The 22,574-nt window shown below is 49.4% G+C and overlaps 1 protein-coding gene across 7 annotated transcripts in view; it reads left to right on the top strand.

Annotated features, from left to right (window-relative positions):
• The window catches only part of RAB11FIP4 (RAB11 family interacting protein 4), a 118,366-nt gene that overhangs the window by 78,084 nt on the left and 17,708 nt on the right, over positions 1-22,574 (top strand). For 2 of the 7 annotated variants that reach the window (XM_083805382.1, XM_083805384.1), the window contains exon 1: positions 14,634-14,792. The exons of 3 other annotated variants lie outside the window; for them this stretch is intronic. The gene's annotated coding sequence lies outside the window, so the exon portion shown is untranslated. Of the gene's footprint in view, positions 1-14,633; positions 14,793-14,867; positions 15,341-20,241; positions 20,395-22,574 lie in introns of those variants that run through there. 2 more of the 7 variants (XM_083805388.1, XM_083805387.1) reach the window with 2 other exon arrangements.

Genomic DNA, 22,574 nt, shown 5'->3' on the forward strand with positions numbered 1-22,574 from the left:
CTGCTTTGTGCCTCTCTTAACTGCTCCTAATGCTGAAATATTTCTTATTCATGTGGCTGCGGCAGTAAAAGACATGTTAGCTCCGTAACAAGCTGCTGCTGACTCCTCAGGGAGCTCCCAGAGAAACATTTTACTCTGAGATAAATCTTCTTTTCTGCATTTCCTACTGTTTTATTAATAGAGGCGTTTTTACAAGAAGAAGTTTCTCACGTGAAGCCTTCTGCAGCTTCAGCTGCGGTTCCTCCCTGGAGCCCCGGTCGCTCCGAGCCCTGTGCCTTGCTCGCACAAGGCGCCGGGAGCCACGTCGGGGTGGCGGCAGACACAACGCTGCTCTCAGAGCGAGGGCAGCCAGGCAAGGGTCAGCAGCGTGCACCAAGGCCTTGGAACGGGGCTGGGAGATCGTAGGCAACAGACCTAATCCGAGGTCTGGTTGCCCCCAGGTTTCGCTCTATCTGGGCTGAAGGGATTCACTTAGCTACCGTGAGGTGTTACTTTTCCCTACAAACAAGTTCAGTTAGACCATAAGGAGTAGTTCTACAGGAGGTGCTGGTTAGTGTAAGAAATGATGGCAGAACTGTGTTTTTTTTTTCTCATATCTGTAACCAAAATCTAGGAGATGCCAGATGGACCCAATTCAGTCTGCAGCCAGAAGGCAGGGTGGGCTGCCTGATCAGCTGGGCTGCGACTAGATGGGGGCTTGGCAGTGGGTATTTGTAGGAGATTCCTGCCTGCTTCCCTCCAAATGAAATATGAATTACGTCCTGATCTCTAATTAGCTTTTAAACATTCAGTTTAATAGCGGTGAAATGACATCTGTGAATTATGGTACCTCTGAATATTCTGAACAGCTGTATAAATATCCAGACCTTTTTAAAAATCAGATGAAAGAAGAGCTGATAAATCAGAATGATTTAAAAAAATTCAACTTTTCTTCAGAGCTAATTGAGAGCAAAGATTGTTGCCCCCACTCATTGCACAAATTTCAATTAGGCTGATGGCAGAGCTGGTCGCAGTGGCTGAATCTGGCCTGTAACAAATTGTTAAAGGAAATCCTTCCTGTTTCAATCACTGAACCTTATTAAATCAATTTCATACAATGTTTTAGTCATTGGCTTTCGTTCATGCCAAACTAAAGCTGCTTTTCCAGGCAACGGAGCCTGCCTGCTGGAAATAACAAGACTGGCTTTGCCTAGCTGCATGCTGCATAAGAGACTGTCCAGAAATTCTTATTTTGGGATCTGCTGTATACAAGAGGGGCAGGAGATGCTTCCAGCTTCTTCCCAAGTAAGGTGCCAGCACCTTCAGGTGAGAAGGTGGCAGCTGGGTTCTTAGCCTTGTGAAGTATTTCGCCTGGGATGTTTTGTAACGCTTATCAAAGCAAAAATCACATGTGGCTCTGGCTGGCTTTTTTCTTGTGCCATTTTTCCACAGTACTTGCTAAATGCAGCTTAGCAAAAAAAATGGAAAGAATCTGGAAGATAACAAATTAGTAAGGGAGACAAGAAAGCTACATGTAAAGGAGATAAGAATCGGGCCGGGGAGACTCAGTCCGTGCAGTTAGGATGTCCCAGATCTGAGCACCACTCCTGTCCCATGAAGTCTTGCATGGCAGGTAATTCAGTGTGCTTCCTGGAATAGTACGTAATGTCTCTCTTTTGGTGCATTTTTGCTTAACTCTGTGTCTGAGGCATGTTGCGCCACCTCTTCTAAGAATCACTTGTCACTCCTCAATCACCTCAAGCAATTAAACCTAGTGCGAATTCGGAGGGAGCCAAGGTTCCCAAGGTTCCCAAGGCTCAGCCTCCTGCTGTCAGGGATTGAAGCGGGCCAGCCTGCAGGAGCTCCTCGAGACCTCCTTTTCAGGCAGGATGTCCTGTCAAGTTTAGATGAAAATAACAACTGTCCTGATGTTTTGTTTTGTTTTTATTTATTTATTTATTTTCTATTGCTTCATCTTCCCACTGCCAACAGCACTTCAGAAGTCAGGGATCCAGCCTGACCTCCCAGGGGAAAGGCGTACTGCCAGGGAAGTACCTCTCAGGTCTTTACAGGAGGAAGTGTCACCTCACCAGCTGATTAAGCAGGCTCATTCGGATCTCACACAGCATAAAAGCCCGAAGTTGTAATCCAATAACTGGCTGAAGAGGAGCCTGTGTAGCTGTGGGGGTGTTCCCGGGTGACAGCAGTGCTTGCAGCCTGAACGGAGTGTCCCCTGGGTCTCGTTCTTGTGTGTTCCTCCGAGTTTCAGGTGGAGAAACTCAGCTGTTGCTACTCCACTTCAGTTGCACCTTCCAGAAGTGACTGAGAGGAGAATGGGTGAAACAGCTCAGAGTATGTGCAGGATATTAAAAAGGGTGATGGCTCTGACTGGGGTGTGTAGCTTCAGCTACACAGCCACCCTAATAAGCCCAGCTAACTGCAAAGACAAATTGATGTTCACATCTTGACACGGTGCTGTCTCTTCTCACCTGTAGCCTCTGTCCTCTGCATGCCTGTACCAGCAGCTGCACGGCGCTGCTGCGTGGCCTCGCTCTCCTGGAGGGGCTGTGCCCCATCTGCGTGAATGCTTTGGTTATCTTCAGGCTTCAAAGTGGCATTAAATGTCTGCGCTCAGTCAGCTGAAGCCAATCTTGAGCAATGCCAGACATCAGATAGACTGATCACGCTGATCCATCCCTGGGCTGTCAGCACAGCCTCTGCCTGCCCTGGGCTGAGCCACCAGGGTGGGAGCAGAGGGTGGGTTCCCCTCAGCAGGGATAATTAACAGCAGTGGTCCTGTATGGACACTGTGATTACTTCCTTCATTTTCCTTTTGTCTAGCTGTAAGATGTGTGATTGCCATGGGGGAACTGCCTAGTGTTACACCATGATTTGACAAAGCCTTTGAACTCTCTTCTTTTTTTTTTTCCTTTTGAGCTTTGGTCATCCAAATGTAAAGTAGAAGCAGTTAAAGCGTGGGAGAACTGAAAAGGTGTGGAAAAGAGACGGTAGGGCTGTGCTGAGCATCCCCCGAGCCAGCTCTGCAAAGGATGGAGGGGGGGTGTTGTCTCTGGACTGAAGGGCACTTTCCCACTGTGACTTTACAGGCGGGGTTTATACCACAGAGACTTTACGTACAAGTCAAAGGAAGGTTTGCTACTGCTGTCGGTAGATTTTAGAGCAGGCTTTGGCAGAAGTGCTGGTGCTCGCTGCTGTATCGCAGGGTGCCTGGACCTGGTGGGCAGCTTGCTTTAGCAAATGTGCATGTCAAAGAACCATTGCTTTTCCCAGAAGCAGCGGATAAAAAATTGGTTTCAGCTGAGGAGCTCTGCGATGTACTTTATTGTGATGTTAGCCATGATTTAATGATAAAATGCTAATGGCGCTTAGGAAGGAAAGACAATCGGTCCAGTCAGCCGCCCTCGCAAGTAACGGCTGTGCTGTGCTCGGGAGCCAGAGCGCCGCTGTCGCTCCGCTCACTGCCCACGGCTTAGTCATTTGTCTGAGCACCAGTGAACAAAAACACAGATGTAGAAGGAAACGCATCCTCTCTGCCATAGCAGAAAATTAATCACATGAAATGCTCTCTCCCAGTAGCTGCCCATTGCCCAGGGAGGAGGAAGGAGCGAAGCCAGGCGCATGACAAAAATATTTCCTGAGTAATTTTAGTCTCACGCAGCATCCATCCCAGCTAGGTACTTCATCGCAGCCCCAGGGGTGACTGACTGGGTAAATCACCATGCCCTGTCTAAAGGCAAAGAAAACCCAACTAAACCCCCCAGAAAAACCTTGTCAAGCAAAAGGTGCCATCCAGCCTGTAACAGAATTAGCACGTTTCTGTGGCTGATAACCTGCTGCTTGCAGAAAATCCCAGGTCGGTATGTTAGCAAAGTAACGAAGCCTGGCTTCAAAGGCACGGTCCTGTTTCTTCTGAGCTGCAAGTGCAATAACCCCAGGTCTCCCCACATTCTTTCTGGTGCTCTCAGTCTAAAAATGATCTCTTCTTGGAATGAACTTGTGATATACAGAAAGTAAAGCAAAGATCCCAGAAGAAACCACAAAGTACAGACATGAAATCCTGACTGCTTCTAATTAAACACAAACAATAGGTCCATTTTACGTCAGCTGACATTTGTCAAACTGTTATCGCAGTTTATATTTACCACAGTGTTCTTCTGGGAACTGTTAAGACTGCGCGTGTAACTTAGTGAAATGGCCACAAGAATCAGATTCAAAATATTTGCATTTCTTGCTGCCAAGGTTCACAGCAAGGTCGTTCCTCGTGGGCTTTCGGAGGTGTTGGTGTTGGGATGGAGCTGGGAGGGAAAGGCACGGCAGAGGGAGATGACGGCCTCTGCACGGTGCTGCCGATGGGTCGTACATGGCCACAGGTTCCCAGTTTTTTCTCTGGAAAGTAACTGCTGAAGAATTGACTTTCATAAAGCCATTTGGATTCATGGTGTTTTTATATCTACAGAGCCAGGCTTTCCTACCTCACGGAATCATGAGTTAATGCAGTCGTTTCAGTAGCGAGGCCTAATGCTGAGGTAACTTACGCTACAAGTAATTCTGAGTTAACTAAGCTGCAGTCATTAAACAATCCTAAGTTATAAGAATATGGTTGTATGCTGGGGGAGGAATAAAGCAAGGGGGTCGGGCAGCCACACGTTAGCTGGTCGGACCCTGCAGGGCTGCTGGGCAGAGCTCGGGGCTGGCTGGCTGCGTAGCTGGAGGAGCTCTCGCCTCAGTGCTTTCGTCTCAAAGCAGGGAGTTTGACAAAAAGCGTTGAGGAAGAGCAGGCTAATATCCCGGTAGAGACTAAAAATAAATTGCATTTGTCATTGTGAACATGTGCACTTATTAATAGCCAATATTAAAGAAGCCCTCTGAGTCCATCTGTTACAGTTTCTGATTCAGGCACTGAATGTTCAGGGCATTCGGTAGGTTTCTGAACATCACTGCCTTGGGAAAGATGTTTCAGCTGATTTTAAAATTATAAAAAAAAGTTCTGAAACTTTTAAAAATCACTTCATGGTTCAGGTCAGTAAATCGGGGCCAAATTCTCCTTGTCTTGAACAGAGGCTGAGGAGTACTGAGGTGGAACTGAATATGAGTGATGAATGCAGCTTTACATCAGCGTGATTAGGGATATAACCACCCTTCATCGGGAAGTCAAAGGCTTGCATAAAACACAGAGAGGCCGCATAGGAAGTGAGTGATTAATAATACTCGGGTTTTGGACAGCCACTTGTAACGGGGGACTGCGAGTGGATGCAAGATCTCTGCACTGGGAGATCTGTAAGGAAAACAGCCCTTAGATTTTGCGTTCTGATCACAAGACATCACTGTTGTGGGACGTAAATCTGAATGACAGGGTGTGGATCTGGCTATTAAACAATTACGTCCGTACGAGTGACAGTTTGGTGCAGAACCAAAGGGGCTACACACTGCAGCCAAGCTAGCATGGCGCAGGGCTGAAGGAAACCTCGTCCTCTGCCCCGTCCCGGCTGCGGCAGTGAGGAGACAGGACCCAGACTCGCGCTCCAGCTGCGAGCAGCCTGTTGCTGCCTTAAAGCTGCCATCCCTTGTGTTGTTGCGGGCAGCGAACGCGTTTGAGGGTGAGCATCTCTTATCAGTAGTTCCCATGCTAGTGGCTGGCTTGTCCTGTTGACTGACAGCTGTGATAATGAGGTTATTGTGAGGAGGCAATCCGTGCACAGAAATGTTTTTATGTCTTGTGGGCTGGGATCTTTGTGTCCCGAGAGAGGCTGTGCCTCTCGGCTGAGCCAGAGCAAAGGGCAGAACATGAAAGGACTGTACAAGAAAAACCTCTGTTGCTTTCTCATCTCCGTATTAGGTAGCCAGTTCGGCATGGTGCTTGTAGAGCAGTTTGCTGCAGTATCAAGGCAGAGTTTTCTAACCAGAGTTTTCTAACCTTTGGTGTGAAATGCCAGGACAGCAAGGCAAGTCCTGTTAGTTCCATTCACCTGGGCAACACCTTAAGAAGGCTTTAGCTTCCAAATCTTGGTGCAACAGTTAGCAAAATACTGGAGTTTGTCTAGGGCAAGGCAAAGCAGCTAGGAGAGCGAGGAAAAACAATTTTGTCTGTAGATGCTGCATTTCTAACTGAATCCCTTTTTCTGCTCTCTCTCCCCCTGTTCACTGAACTGTATTGACTTAGCTCCTGGTTTTCATGCTGCTGGCTCATCGCGGTACAGCACTGTGCCCTCAAGGAGCCTCGCATTTGGGCCAGGCCTTGGCTCATCTTAGAATATAAAAATAAATAATAAAATACTGAGAAAAGGATCTGACAATTGAGCAAGTGTGGCTTGGAGGAAGAGGGCATGACTCTGGTTGCAAGGTTTGATAAGAAAAGATTTCTGTCTGTATTTTCTTTATTCTCTGTTGTTTTCTCCCTGGAGGTTGTGGAAGGCCATTTTTGTTTTCAAAAGCACAGTCTTCACCATGGCAAAAATCTTGTTTTCTTTGTCTCTTGCTACTGTTCCTCTCCTTGCTATGCATATGTGAGTTGAGAAGAAAAAAACAAAACAGCAGTGGCTAGCAGCTCTGGTCTCTTAGGGAAACAAAAATTCTTACTATGAGATTAAAATTCACCAGAATGAAATGTCATGGGGAGTATTGAGTTGTCATTCTCTGGTGCTGCAGAAAATTGACTTCCTGTATGTTCCTGCAACGATGCAGAGCTGATGAAGTAACTGGCTTGCTGGATTTCAGTAAGAATGCAAATGGGTGGTGAATAGGAACCGCAAACCACAGAGGTAGAGCAATGTGCTCGGGATAGCCCAGGCTGGAAATTGGATGGTTTTGATGTCTGTAGTGGGTCATCCAGGTTAGAATACAATTCAGCTGATAAGACTATCCATGTGGGCGTTTTAAATTAAAATCTGTATGTTGCTTACTGAGATTGGACCCAACCAAGCCCCTGAAATGCTTTGTAGGCATTACTGACAAAAAGCAATGGTTTTTTCCATTCATATGTTAATATTTTGGTGGTCGTTATTTTTTTGCCATATCCAAGAATGAAAATTCTGTTTCTGAATAGAATTAAGTGTGGTTGAGCCCATTCCTGAGTTCCTCTATGACCCAAGATCCTAAAACCACAAGTGATCCTGAACCAGGATATAAATACAAGTTTGCAGCAGCCGTAACTTTGAGCCGATTTTATTAACATGAATTACTGAAGCATGCTTAACATGACAGGCCCGCTCCTCTGCTCACAAATGTTGCAGCATCTCCCAGACAGAAGGAACTGAAAACATCTGGTTCCTTATTTTGTGAAGCAAAGCGCTGGGAATCTGCCGAGAAGTGGAAGATGAGGCATGCAGCCGAGTACCACAGCGTCGCGGCAGGGCAGAGTAGTGGGAAATGGACTGGTTCCTGTCCCTCATCTGCGGTGACCTCGAGATGGCAGGGGGCTGGGACGTCAGGGCTGTCGCACTGTGCTGTCACCACACAGCCACGGGTGACAGTGGAAGGTGGGAGCTCAGCTGGCATGTTGCTGCCGCGCTCAGCGCCGGGCTGCAGGTTACAGATCTCTGCAGGCAGCAGAGTCCCTGAGCTCCTGATGCCAGCAGGTCCGTGTCAGCTTAATCTCGTGAAAACGGCCCAACACAGCAAACTGTTCAGCTCCTGCATTTCTATAACATTCTCGTCCCCCTGTCAAGTAACTTCCTGCTCAGTGTTGATGGAGAGCGCCGGGGGCTGAGCCAGGGCCGCCTTGCTCCTGGTGGGTATGCTTCCCCTGCTGGAAGGCAGCTCGCAGCCCTCCTTGTGCATGGAGCCCCGGTTCCTACGTGCTGCTGCACGGAGATGGCACCTGAGAGATAAGACGGAGAAGGTTAATGGCCTCAGCTATAACGTTCCACATAAAATTTAACTGATCTAAGTTGTATGCAGCCTGGGGGCCTGAGATGTATCAGAAGTCTCAACTAAAAGGCATTTGCTGTGGCACAGTTCGGTGTCTTTTAGGGATAGCATTAAAAAGGCTTCTTCTTGTTTCCCTGTCGCTTCCCTCCCTATGTGTCATTCTTCCCTAGCTGTTCACTTTCCCCATCCATCTGCTAATAACCAGGGCCAGAGAGAGGAGCTTGTATTAGACAGACCAAGGTGCTGACCCAGGTGGGTGTTTGGTGGCCTGTGAGAAAAACCAGGAAGTACACCAGAAAATAATGTCTGTTGCATTAAAAAAAAAATCATCATTTTTGTCATAGAAATTTTCTTTTAAGTCAGCAAAATGCCCAGCTGGGGATAAAAGAGGGAGGGTCAAGCATCCCACGAGTTCCAATCCATCATCATCATATGTTGCACGGTCGTGTTATCAGTCTAAACACTGTCCTGGATTTGAAAATCTCCATAAGCGCAGATGTGCATTGGGCACAGTGGGCTCATTGTCCCAAGAAAAATTGAAGGGAGGTCTTGAGTGATGTCTTGTTTTATAGATGTTGTTGCTAATAGCAAATTCTCCCAGCAAGGAAGTGCAGATTGTTTCTGTTATTGATTGCCATGGTCTCCGCTTCATTGAGACCACATGGTCCACTTTGTTTTTGTAGCTGCCTTCTATTAAAAGTGACAAAGGTATCAGCGTTTGAAAAGATGAGTCTTGAGAGTCCCCTGGGCAGCATTTTCGTGGTGTAAAGTGATACTGGCACATTTGATCCACAGATGCTTTTAACACACTAATAAAACAAAAGCCGTGCTTCCCAGGGTGGTCTTCTGCACTACAAAGCGCTCGGCATTTGTCCTGGCTTGGCCAGGCCCCAAGAAACGCAGAGAAACTGCAGTTCCTCTTACCTTAAGCTATCTGTGCTCTCAGGATTTGGTCCTGTGTTATAAACTGCAGTGAAAAATTCCTCTGTGTATGGTTTTTCAAGGTATATTCTGCTGCTTCACTGAAGACCCATAAAGTCTTTTATATTCACTTGGGTTATTTGTATTGTTCTTCAGTATTCCCGAGACCAGTGTTCAGAAAGCTTTCATCCTTATTTCTGGTGACCAGCATTTACAGTTCCTAAGCCTCTCCCATTCTTGTACTACCAGGCTTCCTAAGAAGACAGTCAGAGCTCTGTTTCAACATACAATCAGAAGCTTTTTGTTTTGGCATTATATTTGAAGACATCTAAAGAAGATTAGATCTGAGACATTTCATATCAGGACCTATCATGAGTAGATATGCGTGACCTCAATCTGTCTGCGCAACAGCTCCTGATCTACAAAATGGGAATACCATCTTCTCTCGTTTTGAAGAGGCTTTATGAAGATGAATTAATCTTTGCAAAGCACTCAGATGTCAAAGTGATGAACACCACAGGAAAGCTTGGGGGGAAATAAATAGTTGTGTGTGCAGAGCAAGCTGTTAGTAGTAGCCGTAAATAAGACATGAAGCTGCACTTTGATCAGAGAGACTAAGGCAGATATTGAATACTTGCTGATAAATTGAGCACCATCCAGCCTGTGTCCTGAACAAATGCAGAGCAATGGGAAATAGCACGTGGTCGTGTGATTAAAGAGATGCAGCAACACACACAAGCAGTGGGACTGAAGTGGCACCCATGAGCTCAGTATGGGTTTTTCATTGCTTTAGGATGCTCTGTTCTGCAACCTTGCTGTTAGCCATGTGCCACGTGAGAAATAGTAGCCGCTGGCAAGCATGAATTATTCCTGTCCTGGCCAGCTGATTCTTTTTATTTTCTTTTCTTCTTCTAAGTGGTTATATTATACAGAGTAGGGACTAAAAGCCAAAAAACATGTCACTAAAACATGCTCAGAGCTGAAATTATCAAAAGGTGTGTTTTCCAGCCAGCAGCCTGCCTTTTTACAGAGCAGCACAATCCAGCAGAGCATCACATCCATCAAGGGGGCTGTCAGATCCTGCAGTCCCGGCCATTTTTCCAGGCTGGCCTCGCTCCTGGCCACTTGCTTGCGCGGGTAAAAGAGCCAATGAAGTCTGCGGTCACTCTGGCCTCAGAGGAACAGAGTTAATTTGCCACAGCACAGACAGCTGAGTAAATGTGTTTACGTCTTTTTGGTGCAGCATGGAGCTGCTTGGCTCCACCTTGGTTTAAGCCCTGCAGTAGTTAAGGGGACACTCAGACTTTGCTTGCTGCCTGCTGTGCTGTCATCTGCGAGGTGCCCGTGTCCATGCCTTCATTCTGCACAGTTCTCCTGGCCCATTTCTAAAGTATAGGGTACATATTTTTCTGTTGAATTTGCTCTCATAACTTGTTGTTTTATTTTATTATTATTGGGCATTTCAACAAAGGCTGAATAGAACAGATTGCGTGCCTGGCATATTTTTTGTAATGCTTTTGACAAAGGTGCTCTAATGTGGATTAACAGCTGCTGTTATGAGATGCCTTCAGAGCTCAATATGAAAAACCTAATGGTACAGCTGCAGTGATGAGCAAAAATTGAGCCCCCTTTTTGGAGGGGGCTGTATGAGCTGTTCCATTATCTGGCCTCTGGATTTGCACTTCTTGACTTAAGTCCCTCAGGATTTCGGAGAAATGCAGAGAATCTGCCCCAGTACAGCCTCATTAAGCAAAGAAAATGTTACCTACCAGTGTCAAAAAGGTTGCAAGCAGCTCATCTCTAGAGAGAGCGATGGATAAGTCCCCTGAAATGTCTTTATACTATAATTGCGTGCAGTAGTTAGGTCCAACTTTGTTGTAGGCCCAAGGAATTGATGCTAATGGGCCCTCAGCTGGCCCCAACCTGCCTTCAGCGCTCTCCTCCGCGCAGAGACCTTTTGTTGTGAGCCCTTTGCTTGACCCGTGCTGTTTGATCTGCCCAGCTGCCTGCCATATTGGTGAGCATAGCACACAAGCAAGCACTCTGCTCCGATTAATGTTAACGGGGATCACAGGGAGAGCAGCCCCCCGTGGTCTAACCTATGGTGTAGTCTAAAGAGCTGCTTCCTTACTAAAGTAAGCCTCTCTGCAGACGCTTGGGGGGTTGATTTTTGGGAGTGGGGGTGAGATGAGCCTGCTCCACCCAGAGCAATGTTCCCATGCTGCTGGAGTGTGGAACTGGCCTCCTTGCCTTGGCCAGGGATGCAGGGGTGGGGAGGGCAGGGAAGGAACGGCAGAGAGCTCTGAAAAGACTCTGTGCTGTCTGTGCAACCTCCTGCTTCCCCTTCCTACAGTCTTCACTCAGCAGCTCCACACTTTTACTCCACATCTTATCTTAACCTCCGGACTTCCCCTCTAAAAAAGTCACGGGAACAAACTGCAGTGAGGAGAAGGTTCCTTCTGCACTCACTCCATCCTCTCCTCTCTGTCTTGAAGTCTGCCTTTGCGTGTTCTGACTGTAAGATCTTTGGGGCAGGGACTGTGTGCTCCCTGTGTTTCTGCAGAGATTGGCTTAATTAGGGAGTGTTCCTGGTTTGCTCTGCCATAATAAATGGGATTCATTATAATACTGCAGTAATTCACACCAGTCTCATTGCATTTGCTTCAAAGGAGGCACTCCAAAATCAGATTAGTAGATGAGATGAAGATCAGACCAACTGTAATTACTAGCCTGCAATATCTCATTTTCAAGCAGAGCACTTATCTGCAGTAGTAACTTGGCTGGATGTTATTGCAGGGGAAAAGCACACACAAAAGGTATTTTTACAGAAGTGTCTGTGCAAAATATCCAGCAATATTCGTCACAGGGAGCATGATGAAAGGCCCTTGAAGTGTGATTGGAGTTGCCAGTTTTCATGAGATAATTAAGATGCGGGTTTGGTCTATACGTTCTGGTGATCTCATTATCTTCATTATTAATTAGTCTCTGTTCTTCACATTTCAGCTCCAGTTTCTTGTCATTAGGGCGACTAGCTTATGAGCGATGCGTTACTGAGATTCAGAGGAAGGATTCTGCCTCTGGAACAGCAGAGGAGGTGCCAGCCTTTGTTCCAAACAGCTCCAAAAGAAAGTGCAATGCTTTGTACAAGATCAGCAGGTTGCCTTGCTGTAAACCCTTTCAGCAGCGTGCCCTTCTCTGCATTTCCTGGCCAGAAGACACACATTTCGGCAGGCACCCTGGCGTTCAGTGCTATTGGGATCAGCACTGCGTGTGATTTAGGCACTTAGTTATTTAGCAATCTTCCTCTAATCCCCGGAAGATTAATATTTTGCCCAAATTTCCTCTGCATGCTTCCGCAAGCACCTACTTAATAAAGTTTTTATACAGTCATTTCTTAATAAGAAGTGATTATCTAAAAACTGCACATTTCCTAGGACCTTTACCGAGGAACACTTAATCAATGAGACATTTATGCCTTCTCAATTATTACAGTGTGATAAATGCCAAAGCCCTGCCCAACATGCACAGTAATGTTTTTGGTTGGTGTATGTACCAAACATTTGTACTCATATTCTCAACATCTCTATTATAATAGTAGTTTCCACTGTTGCTTCTTTACCTGTTAAATATTTATTTCACATTTTGCTCATCACAAGTTATTGAAAATATAGCTGTGTTCACTAAATATTTTGTAAGTATCCGGAACCATTTCCCCGTGGGCTGTGATGCTGCCTGATCAGTGCAACAGTTCAAACACTTCTTACATCTGTTGGGAAACCATTAAAAATGTACTGTGCATGTGGTTGTTTTATTTATGTTTGTTATTTATTCAGCAGTGAATCCTTGCCATACAACCACCTCTTTCAGATTGAATGCTGAGAGGAGACAGATTTTAGAAGTGTCCTATTTAGTAAGCAGTGATAGGGTCCCCAGCTCTGTCTTATAATAACGGCTTTCCCATTAAGTTAAATCAGCAAGTAGAAAGAGGGCTGGGAAGACTTTTTGATCCCTGTTACATCATCATTCCTCACCAGGACTAACTCAGTTAAACCAGGTAAGCTGCATAAATGGCTGTGAAATCAGAATACAATTGCTGTTTCTTTTAAATGTCACTCAGAAAAAAGCCATTGTGAAGAACAACGCGCCCTTCAAGTTCTCCAGAGTTATTTTGTAATACTGTGTGCTTAAAGACAGGGCTTTGTAATCCAGGCGTTGGGCTTTGCAGACAATCAGGAGACAGGCATTTAACAGCTGTACTGACCGATTCCCAGCAAAATGCGCAGCACTTGGTGCAGTTCCTCAATAAGGGTCTTGCTCTTCTGTGCACACTTGGATCATGGCAAGTGCTGTGGAGTTGTATTGAGCCGTTTGCACAGACCTGATTCTTTGCCCTCCTGGTGAGCAGGCTCGCTGGGAACACGAGCTCGAAGGGCTTGATTCTGCTCCACTGCAAGCCTCTTGTTTCGTGGGCAGTGGCACGGAACGTGCTGCCTGGAGCCGTGGTGCTGTTGGTAATGTAATTCAGGCTTCAGAGCCACACTGCAGCTGCTGGGAGTCCTGCTGGGTCCCACACGCTTTCTTTTCCCTTCCTTTTTTTCTTATTTTTTATTTTTAAACAATATTTTACATTTAGAAATCACTGGGTGTGATGAAAATGAGGACAGGCTCCGGCAGTGCCTGGGACAAGAGATGCGAAGCTGGAGATAGCTGTGTGGGGCAGGCAGGTACCCGCTACCCACTGCTTCTTGTTTCCTCATTCTCTGCTGCCGGCAACCTCTCCTCTCTGGCAAGCCTCCTGTCTTGCAGATGCTGCACAGTAAAACCCAAAAGATTTGAGCATTCAAGTGTCCCTGTTTAAGCACTGTTGACAAAGTGCACCCCCAGCAGCTCCGTGTGACTGTCTTGAAACACCCAAAATTAACCTTAAAAACAGGTTTTGGAAAGTGGCAGCAGGATAGGGGCAGGAGACGCTGTCTTGTCCCAGTGCTGCTCCTGGTCGGGAGAGGTGTTTGTCTGTCTGCTGGCTCAGCAGGATGGGCTTCTGTTGCGCATCGTGCTCTGGTGGCAGCTGTGACACTCAGTGTGGCTGAAGCCTGGCTCCTTGACCGAGGTTTTGCAGAAAATGTTTATTTGCATCCCCCCCCCTTCTGGCTGTGAGGCCTCTGCTGCAAACCCCCAGAAACAGGTCCGTGTTGACAGGCAGCGCAGGGCACACGATTCTTGTGAGGTGTGGTGAAAAAGGAAGTTACACAACTTGTCAGAAGTGAAGCAAATTTCAAAGAACGAAGTCTGTGTGAGCGTTCTCAGCCTTTTTGGTTTGCTTCTTTGTCTCATAACTGAAGGGATAAAGTCAGGGACAAACAAATGGCACCTCCTCACGGGACCTGGTTTGCTTTGCAGTTCTGAGGATGCTTCTGAGTAGCACCAACATCACGGGGGAAGCTGCCTGTGTTTTATCATCCCGGGGTTGTCTGAAGCGAGGGAACCAGGCAGCTTATGCTGGAAGCACACCCTGAGTCCATGCCACTGCCCGGGACACTGTCCTGGGCCTGGAGAAGCAAGCCCTGTGGGGACATGGCACCCTGGGACGAACTGAGTCAGACAACGGGACGCGTTCCTGTGACCGCTTCATGGGCACAAGGGCCAGAGAGCATGGCGTGAGCGGGAGAACGGAGCCCTACAACGGGCCGGTAGGGGCTGTGCTGAAGGCAGCGGGAGCTGGGGCGCTGCAGTATGGGGCACGCCTTTGGCCAAGGCCGCCGGGTCACCCAGCGCCGGGGCAGCCGCCCCACCAGGCCCGCAGCGTGAGGGGACCAGGCCCGGGGCCTGCGGGGCCCCGGTACCGAGCGGCGCCGCCGGACCCCCCGGGTCGCCCAGCAACGGCGGGGCGGGGCCGCCCGCGGGGCCGCCCCTCGGCGGGGCGGGGCCGGGCTGGAGCTGCCGGGCCAGGTGCGGGCGGCGGCGGCGCGGAGCGGAGCGGGGCGGAACGGAGCCGAGCGGAGCCGGTAAGGCGGCGGCGGGGGGCTCGGTGCCGCCGGGCACACCGGGAGCCCCCACCGGGGCTGCGGCGGCAGGGCGGGCCGCAGCGGCCGGCTCCGTGCCCGGGGGCTTTGCACCGTGCCCGGGGCTGGCAGCATCCGTGCCCTCTGCCCGGCCCTGGGGCCGGTACCGCCGCCCCGGCCTTTTTTTTATCGGTTGCACGGGGACGGGGCTCGCTGCCGAGCCGTGGGGAATGGTGGTGAGCCCGTGGGTGGCCTTGCTGGAGGGGCCCTGCGCCGTCCCGGGCGGCTCCCGGTGCCCGGCCGGTTCCTGCCGGCGGTGTGCTTGGGTCTCGTTACCGCTGCTGAATGCTCTCCGCGCCGAGCCGTGGTTGTGAGCGCCTTGTGCTGGCTCCAGGGTGCCGCCGGCACAGCCAGCGCCAGCGGCGAGCGGCTGCCCGGCACGGCGGCCTGCCCTCACTGCCCGCACCGCCTGCAGCCCCCGTGCAGCGCCCGGGCTGCTCCTGCCTTCCACCCACGGTGGTTCGGGGCCTGCGCTGCACGCACTTGGCAGGGTAAGAGAGCATTTCACGGCAGAGACCTTCCTCTGGAGCTCTGGGTGGCGGGAGCGTAGGAGGTGCCATTAGGTCTTGGTCCTTGGGTGCATCCTCCGAGACAGCGACGGGATGTCGCGACGTTCTGTCCTGTGAGGAAGCCACCTGTGGCGTCCGTCCTGGGGCAGGAGGTGCTGTGTGACAGTCCTGGGGTGGCAGCTCTGTGTTGCTGCTCTGATAACAGCAGTGATCTTCGTCTGTTCCGGCAGGTTTACACGGTTAGGGGCATTTGGGGGCCAAAACAACAGTCTCTCTGGAAAAAAACTCCTGTTATTTGGCTGATGTTAAGGAGGCAGGACGGATGAGGGAATGCTCTGAAATAAGTTGAGATTGGTGCCCCGAATGTGGGCTTTGTGGTACCTGGGTTCAAGCCCTTATACCAGCAGAATCTGTGGTGCTTTCAATCCCTTTTGATATATTATTGTAGCTGCTCCTGTTAAAAACGGGCTTTCTTCTGTCAGATGGTGACAGTGTGGGGTTGCTTGCTGCTGCTGGTGGTGGATCACCCTCCCCTGATTGTTCCTTGGTCCTCAGCACGGCTCCAGGATGAAGTGGGATCTTGTTGGCAATGCGAGGGGCTTTCTGCCTGTGGCCCTGCGGTTTTCAGGTGTGGGTGGAAGAGCACAGTGTCACCCCCAGAGACGTCCAGTAGTGTGGAATATTGCTCACGATGGGTGAAGGGGGCTGTGGCTGTTCAAACTGAGGAGCTTGAGCTGTTCCCATGCTAGACATGGCAGCCTTTAAGCAGTTTAAAACCCTCTTTGAACAGGCTTCTTTCAACTTTGTCGCTAGCAGAACTGCTGCAAATGGCAGCAAGTCTCCAAGAAGGCACCTGACGTGCAGATGCTTCTCAGCAGCAGTTGCCGTGCCGGGGCTCTCGGCCATGTGCAGAGGCTGCAAAGCAAAGCGCTCCCCGTGCCAAAACAGCAAGGGGAATGGGATAGCTTTGCTTCAGTTACTGATTAACCAGTCTGGTTGCGTGTGTGGGAGCACACCTTGAGCTAACTTTTTGGGTCCTGTGAATACAGTGTCTAGTGAAATATTTGAAGTGGTTCTAAAGCGTAATCACGGGTTGCTGCTGAGTTATCTGCTATCCCGGCTCTAATGTTCTCAAGGGCTTGCTGTGTTTCGGCAGCTGACCCCTTAAATTCTGAAGTGTAGCATAATAATAATCTAATTCCTGTTGTTGTTCCCATAGTCATTTAGGTTGGTGGCTGCTCTGAACGTGAGACAGGCTCTTTAAGTGCTTCCTGACAGCCTAACACGGTGTTTGGGGCACAATGTTGCAGCTCCTAGCGCTGGTTAGTAGCAGGGAGTCTTTCACCACGGCTCTGCTTTGGATCTTGTTTTCAGTGTGCAAACTAATGTTGTTAGCGATTATTTCTTCTTGGTTCCTGTCTGCTTGGTCTGTGCAGCTCAAGAGTAGAAACATCTCCTGCCTATGCATAGCTGCAAACTCTACAATAAGCCGTGCTTTTCTGTATTTTACCATATAAGTGAAAAAACACAGCCTGCTGGACGTGCCAGAGTTTATGATCACTGCGATATTAACTTGTGTTTGTCATGTTTCAAGCACTGTGATGTGCTTGGCAGACTTCAAAAAACAATAAAGTGAAGCCCATCTACAAATAAAGATAACTCACTTCATTATAAGAAAACAAAAGAGCAGGTGAGTCTGTCTTTTATTAAAAAAAAAAAAAAACCCTTTTATATACAGAGGGGGGACTGAACATTTTTCAAGTTCAGTACTTGCAAGCTTTGCTGCATAAAGGCTGCACTTCCAGTTCTTCCTGCAACAAAGACTCCCTAACCCATGGTTTGCTCAGCCACCAGTTGAAGAGCAGCCAAGGTCCTGGAGCTCTTCCTCCTCAGAAAGGAGAGCTCTTCAGAGCTTCTCTGGTATTTCTTAAACACGGAGTAAGCTAGTTTCTGGGCTCGTCTGTATTCAGACTGACCAATGGGCTCTGGGAAGTGTTTCCATATAAGCTAGAGCAAAGCCACATCCTTAATGCTTTCCCTCTGTTTGCCAACATAAACTACTCATTAGCAAGCATGGCTGGATTTCTTACTGTGCTGTGGGAGCTTGGGATGTTTCTCCACCCCTTGGGACCTGAAATCGCTCCCATTCCTCCTCACTATAGACTGCAGTGTAACCTAACCCAGCTGGGTGGGAAGGCAAAAATATGATTTGTGAGGCAAAAATCCTGATTTCGTTGTTTATCTTCCAATGGCTTTATTTCCCTGGGTTTCCTGGAGGCCAGACTTGCAGCAGTATAGCAAAGAAATGCAAACAGTGTAGTTTCCAAATTCTTTGGGGAAAGGGATTTTGACCGGGGCTTCTGTATAAGCTTAAAGATAGGTGGAGTTGTCAGTGCCTGGGACAGTGTGCTTCCTCCCGTCCTTCGTGCTGTGCCTAATGTGGCTCCTGGAGGGCTTTTTCCCTCCTCCTCACCCAGCAGTGGTGTACAGCAGCACCAGGTCTGCTCCCGGAGTGCCTTACCCGTGTGCCTGCAGCACCTGCAGGCAAGTATGATGCAAGTTTTTTGCTATTTACCATCTACCCAACTGGGTGACCTTGAGGCTTGTCAAGGAAAACAAGTACTGTGTGAGCTCGGCTGCCTCCTGAGCAGAAAACAACTACTTGCAAGGAGCATCCTGTAACTCACAGACTCGGTTATTAAGGAGCTGAACTGCAAAGCAAATACTTAGGCTAAAGACACTTCTTTGCAAGCAGCTTCCAGCTCTGTGATGCAGAGATGTGTTCACTTCTAGAATTGCTTCAGAATGGCCCAATCTGAGCTCGCCTCTGACCCCGACTGCCTACTAGCTGTGAGCTGCAGCTCTGTGGTGCCTGCGCACGCATTGTGACACTGCCCTGCGGTTTGCCACGTGGTGCCCAGGGCTTGGTGGCCTCTAATTTTGTCACCAACTGTCCATGCCAACGTTGATGGTAAATGGCACTGCTGGCAGTGTCCTGGTGCTGGCTTCACTGGCACCATGGCTGCAGGGCAGGCCTGAGCATCAGTCCCAGAAATGGTCCCTCAGAAGAGTGTTGTGTGCTCCTTCCCGGTTACTGCTGTGCTGCCTTCACAAACTGAGCTGTCTCATCTCAAGGTGGAGGTTTCTCAAGAGGGCTAATTATGTCACGCGTATTACCTGCTATGCAGAGCTTTTTAGGCAAATGCCATGAGCCGTTTCTGGAGGTGTAGAGCAGCGTTTCTCAAACCAGGGGCTGCAGCACCCCAGCTCCTGTCGGCACGGAGCTGCCCTTGTCCCTGGGCACCCTGCCCCCAGGCTGGGGATTTAAGGGGGGCTTCTGCTGTGGGCTGTCCCAGCAGGTAGCTCTGTTGGAGAGGCCGTGGCACCAGGCAGAAGGGGTTAGCAGCTTGCACAGACAGCGTTTCATACTGGAGATGTTACCAGGGACTTCTTCGGGTGATTAGGTCTCATCCCTGCTCTTACTGGAGTGGTTACCTTAGGAGTTTTCTAGTGACATTTGTGACAGCGACCAGCATATCAGCATGGTGCCACTTCACACTTCTGCATTTTTAGGTATGTGAAAGAGAATGAAAGCTGCCTTGCAGCCCGGAGCTAAAAGAACCCTGATGAGTATTGGAGCAAGGTGCCAAATGGTTTGGTGGGTTTTTTTCTCTGAACTCTGCAGCTGATGTGCTGGCCCCATCCATGCTGAAGGTGGAGGGATTGTACTTGTGCTCCTAACGCTGCAGGCTGGGATGTTTTCTTCTGCAAAGGGATGCTCCCTGCTTTGAGCCTGCAGAGAGTACTGATGAGCCTCTGATAGCCCAGCAGAGAGAAGCAGCCCAGGGAGCGATGGGATGCAGCTTCAAAGTACTGGGAAAGAGCCTTTCTTTTTATTGGTTTCTTTGGAGGATCAAATCATCTGTCTGCTGAAGTTTGAGCATTTAATGTTAAGACTTCCAGAGCATTAGCGATGACCTGTGAAAAGGAGCGCTTGGATCTAGACCCTGTGCATGATGATGAGGGCTGGCACGTCCATTACGGCCAATTAATGTGACAGGTAGCGGAGTGTAAACAGCCCTGCCTCCTCCCAGCCTGGCTCCAGCCGCACGCTGCCCCTCTCCTCTCCTCAGCATGGGCTTCCTACCCAGCGCACAAAGCAGCCCTTCCCAGCCTCTGCCCCCTGCCCGTGTGGTTCAGTGTCAACAGCCCAGAGCTCGGGCGTGCAGTCCAACCCTGCTGTCCTTGAGTTGCACAGCTGTACGAGATCCAAACGTCACCTTACACACAGAGCAGAGGCTGGCAGCACACTGCAGCACAGTCACAGCTTGCCCCAGTCTGGGCACAGCTTTCCAGGATGCTGTCCTGAAATCCTCCTAGATTTAGATCTCGAGAACAAATTTGCCCCTAGAAATTCCTTCCAGTGCCCACAGCAGGAGCGTGTGAAGTTTTGCCTTAAATGGGGCTTCAAATATCAGACTGGAGTAACTAAACAGCTGGATGGAGCTATTGCAACGAACAAACTGATGGGTGGCCCTGGTGTAGCTTCTTACTTGAACAGCGTAGTAGAACAGTCATCCTCTGCACGCTGATGCTGAACCCTCTGAGAGGTGTTAAACCCCCAGCTATTTGCGGAAACGTGCAGCTCTTTCCATGCTGCAGCAGGAGGTGTGGGGCAGCCCCGAGCCTTGTGCTTAGCCACAGCCACGTGGGCGAGAGCCGGCAGCTTCCTCGGGGACACCGACGCAGCAGCATGGTCTCGCGTAGCGCTTCTGCATTTTCCTCTTACGTAGTTTGTCCTTTTCCCAGTCAGATCGAGGGATGTGTCGGCACCTCCCAGCCTCTGCCCGAGCGCTGAAAAGGAAATACGCTGGGGGAGGAACCTGTGCTTCAGTTATAGCCAACGTAGTGTAAATACGCAACCATTTGTATGGGAGTGGTGTTTTTCTAGATTGTTGGTGAGAAACGCCTCACGGCCTTCTTCATTACCCGGTAATTAGACGAACGCTCCCAACGCAGTGGCTGCTTACATAAAGGTGAGTGCCTGGGATTTTCTCCGTGGTGGATGTGTGACAGTAAGTAGTGTTTTCTCTGAGCCCACCAAGCCTGGCACACTTCCACGTGGTGCCTCTTCCCTTCCAGCTGTGGTGGGGGACTTTTCCTGCACTTGTGCTGGGAAGAAGCTGGAAGAGGAGGGTGCGGGGACTCCAGGCTTGCATCTGTCCCATGGCTAATCAATTCGGATTGTCCAAAGGGTGTAGGGGAAGGGCATGGTCCTGGCAAGGGAAGCGTACAAGGCACTTCTTGTTTCTGGTGGTGTTTGTGGTGGTTCTGGCTCCTGGCAATTGAATCGTCTTGGGGGGGGAGACTTGGATCATCTCATCTTCCCTGCTGGCTCTGGAATGGCCTAAGGGATAGTCTGTCAAAGTGTCAGAGGTGCTGGTGATTTGGCTGTGGTGGGAGTGAATTTTAACTAGGATCGCTCTTCAGCATGCATGTACTGACGTAGGCATGCCGTGTAGCCTGTCTGCCAGCCCAGTTACTTTTAGCTGCTTTGTGTGCGTATTCCAGGGATTGTTTCCAACGTGGGAAAGCCCGGCCAGGCCACTGCAGGGCAAGGCAGAGATGCGTTCCCCTACCCACCTGGTGCTGGCGCTGCTTTCCTGCCCCATGAGGACCAGAGCAGCCCACGGGAATCGCCAGCTTCTGGCTCCTGCTTCTGGTCGGGGTGGCTGCGCGAAGGCAGGCTGTGCTTAATCATCTGGCTTCAATGCGGCCACACAATTGCCTCTCTCGAGGATGGGAATTCATTAGTTGCTGTGAAGTGGCCTCAGATCTTTGGGCAGCAGGTGCTTCTATAGAGCAAACTGTTGCTGAATATTCAGCAGTTGCTGTACGAGTGCCTGACGTGCTGCCTGTGGAGCACTTGGAGACATCTTGAGCATCCAGTTCAAGTGCAAAGGACTTGCTGCTTTAGTGCTACCCACAGCGTTGTTGTGTTGGTGCTGTTTTAACTTTATTTTTTTAATGTGAATATTTCAAGATAATAAGCGCAACAATTTCATCTCTTTTGACTCAGCCAAGGAAGAAGGGAGCTGCCCAGTAGAACGAGAAGCACAGTGATTCATATTCAGGGCGTCAGATCTGCTTTCTCGCATTGGTTTCAGTTTATGCATGTGCACTGAGAACAAGTGACTCAGGACAGAAGTGTCTCCTAATCTTTAACATACTGCTTAGGTTCACGCCAGCTCTTTTAAGGCTACCTGAATAATGTTGGGTCTTGCCAAGCTCTAATTTGGGACATGAAGTCCTGGAGGTACCTACCCATGAAGGAGTAAATTGAGACCATAAGTGGTGCATTCGGCGCCTCTTTTTTTTTTTTTTTTTTAAAGGAGGAGTTTCGTTCCCTTAGGTGTGGTCTGTAAACAGCTTGTGCTAGATGGCAGCATTGAAACTAGGTGCTGTGAGAACCTGTGATCGCTGAACAATTGCCCCTTTAAATAAATGTCTTGCAGCCTTAGTCAGCAAAGTGTGGATGCCGGTGTATTGTTGGTAGTGACATGCCCCGGTTCTGACTTCTCGTACTAGAGGCTTTCTCAACCTGTTGTACTTGCTTCAAAGGTTATTCTTCTGCTGGTTCTATTCTTCTGGTTATTTAGGCCACAGAAGGAAAACTTCGTGTGGCTGGGTACCTGTGTAACGGGGACAGCTGTGCTTAAAGCTGGTTTCACCGAGCGAGCCTTGGTGGTGCTGCCCACGTCCCCTGCTCTACAGGATTTCTGTGCACATCGGAGAGATCCTCGTGCCTGGAAACACCGCGTTATTACTGGTGGTAATAACGCCTTGATCTACTACTGCTTAACAGCTGAGCACACAGATCGTACCCACAGAAAATGATCACGCAGGCTTCAGCCCCGCAGTGGCTGTATCTGGTCTGCATTGTGCACGGCTTGCTGAAGCAAGGACCTCGAGCACCTAGATGTGAATCACCAGGAGCTGAGCCTCCCTGGCAGGGCTGCGTTTTGTCATGCTGCTCGCTTTGGAAGGGCTGGGTGTGTGCCCAGGCGGGGGGGCTCAGTGCTGCGGCTGCCAGGTACTCGGAGAGGGACAGTACTAGGAGGAGATACTAGGAGGGCCAGCTTCCAGAAGGGCTTCTGAGGCAGGCAGCGAGGTGTTTCAGTGGTTGTAGAGCAGATGTTCGGGCTTAGATGGGTCA

Source organism: Anser anser, assembly GCF_964211835.1.
Source record: "Anser anser genome assembly, chromosome: 19".
Classification (NCBI taxonomy): Eukaryota; Metazoa; Chordata; class Aves; order Anseriformes; family Anatidae; genus Anser; species Anser anser.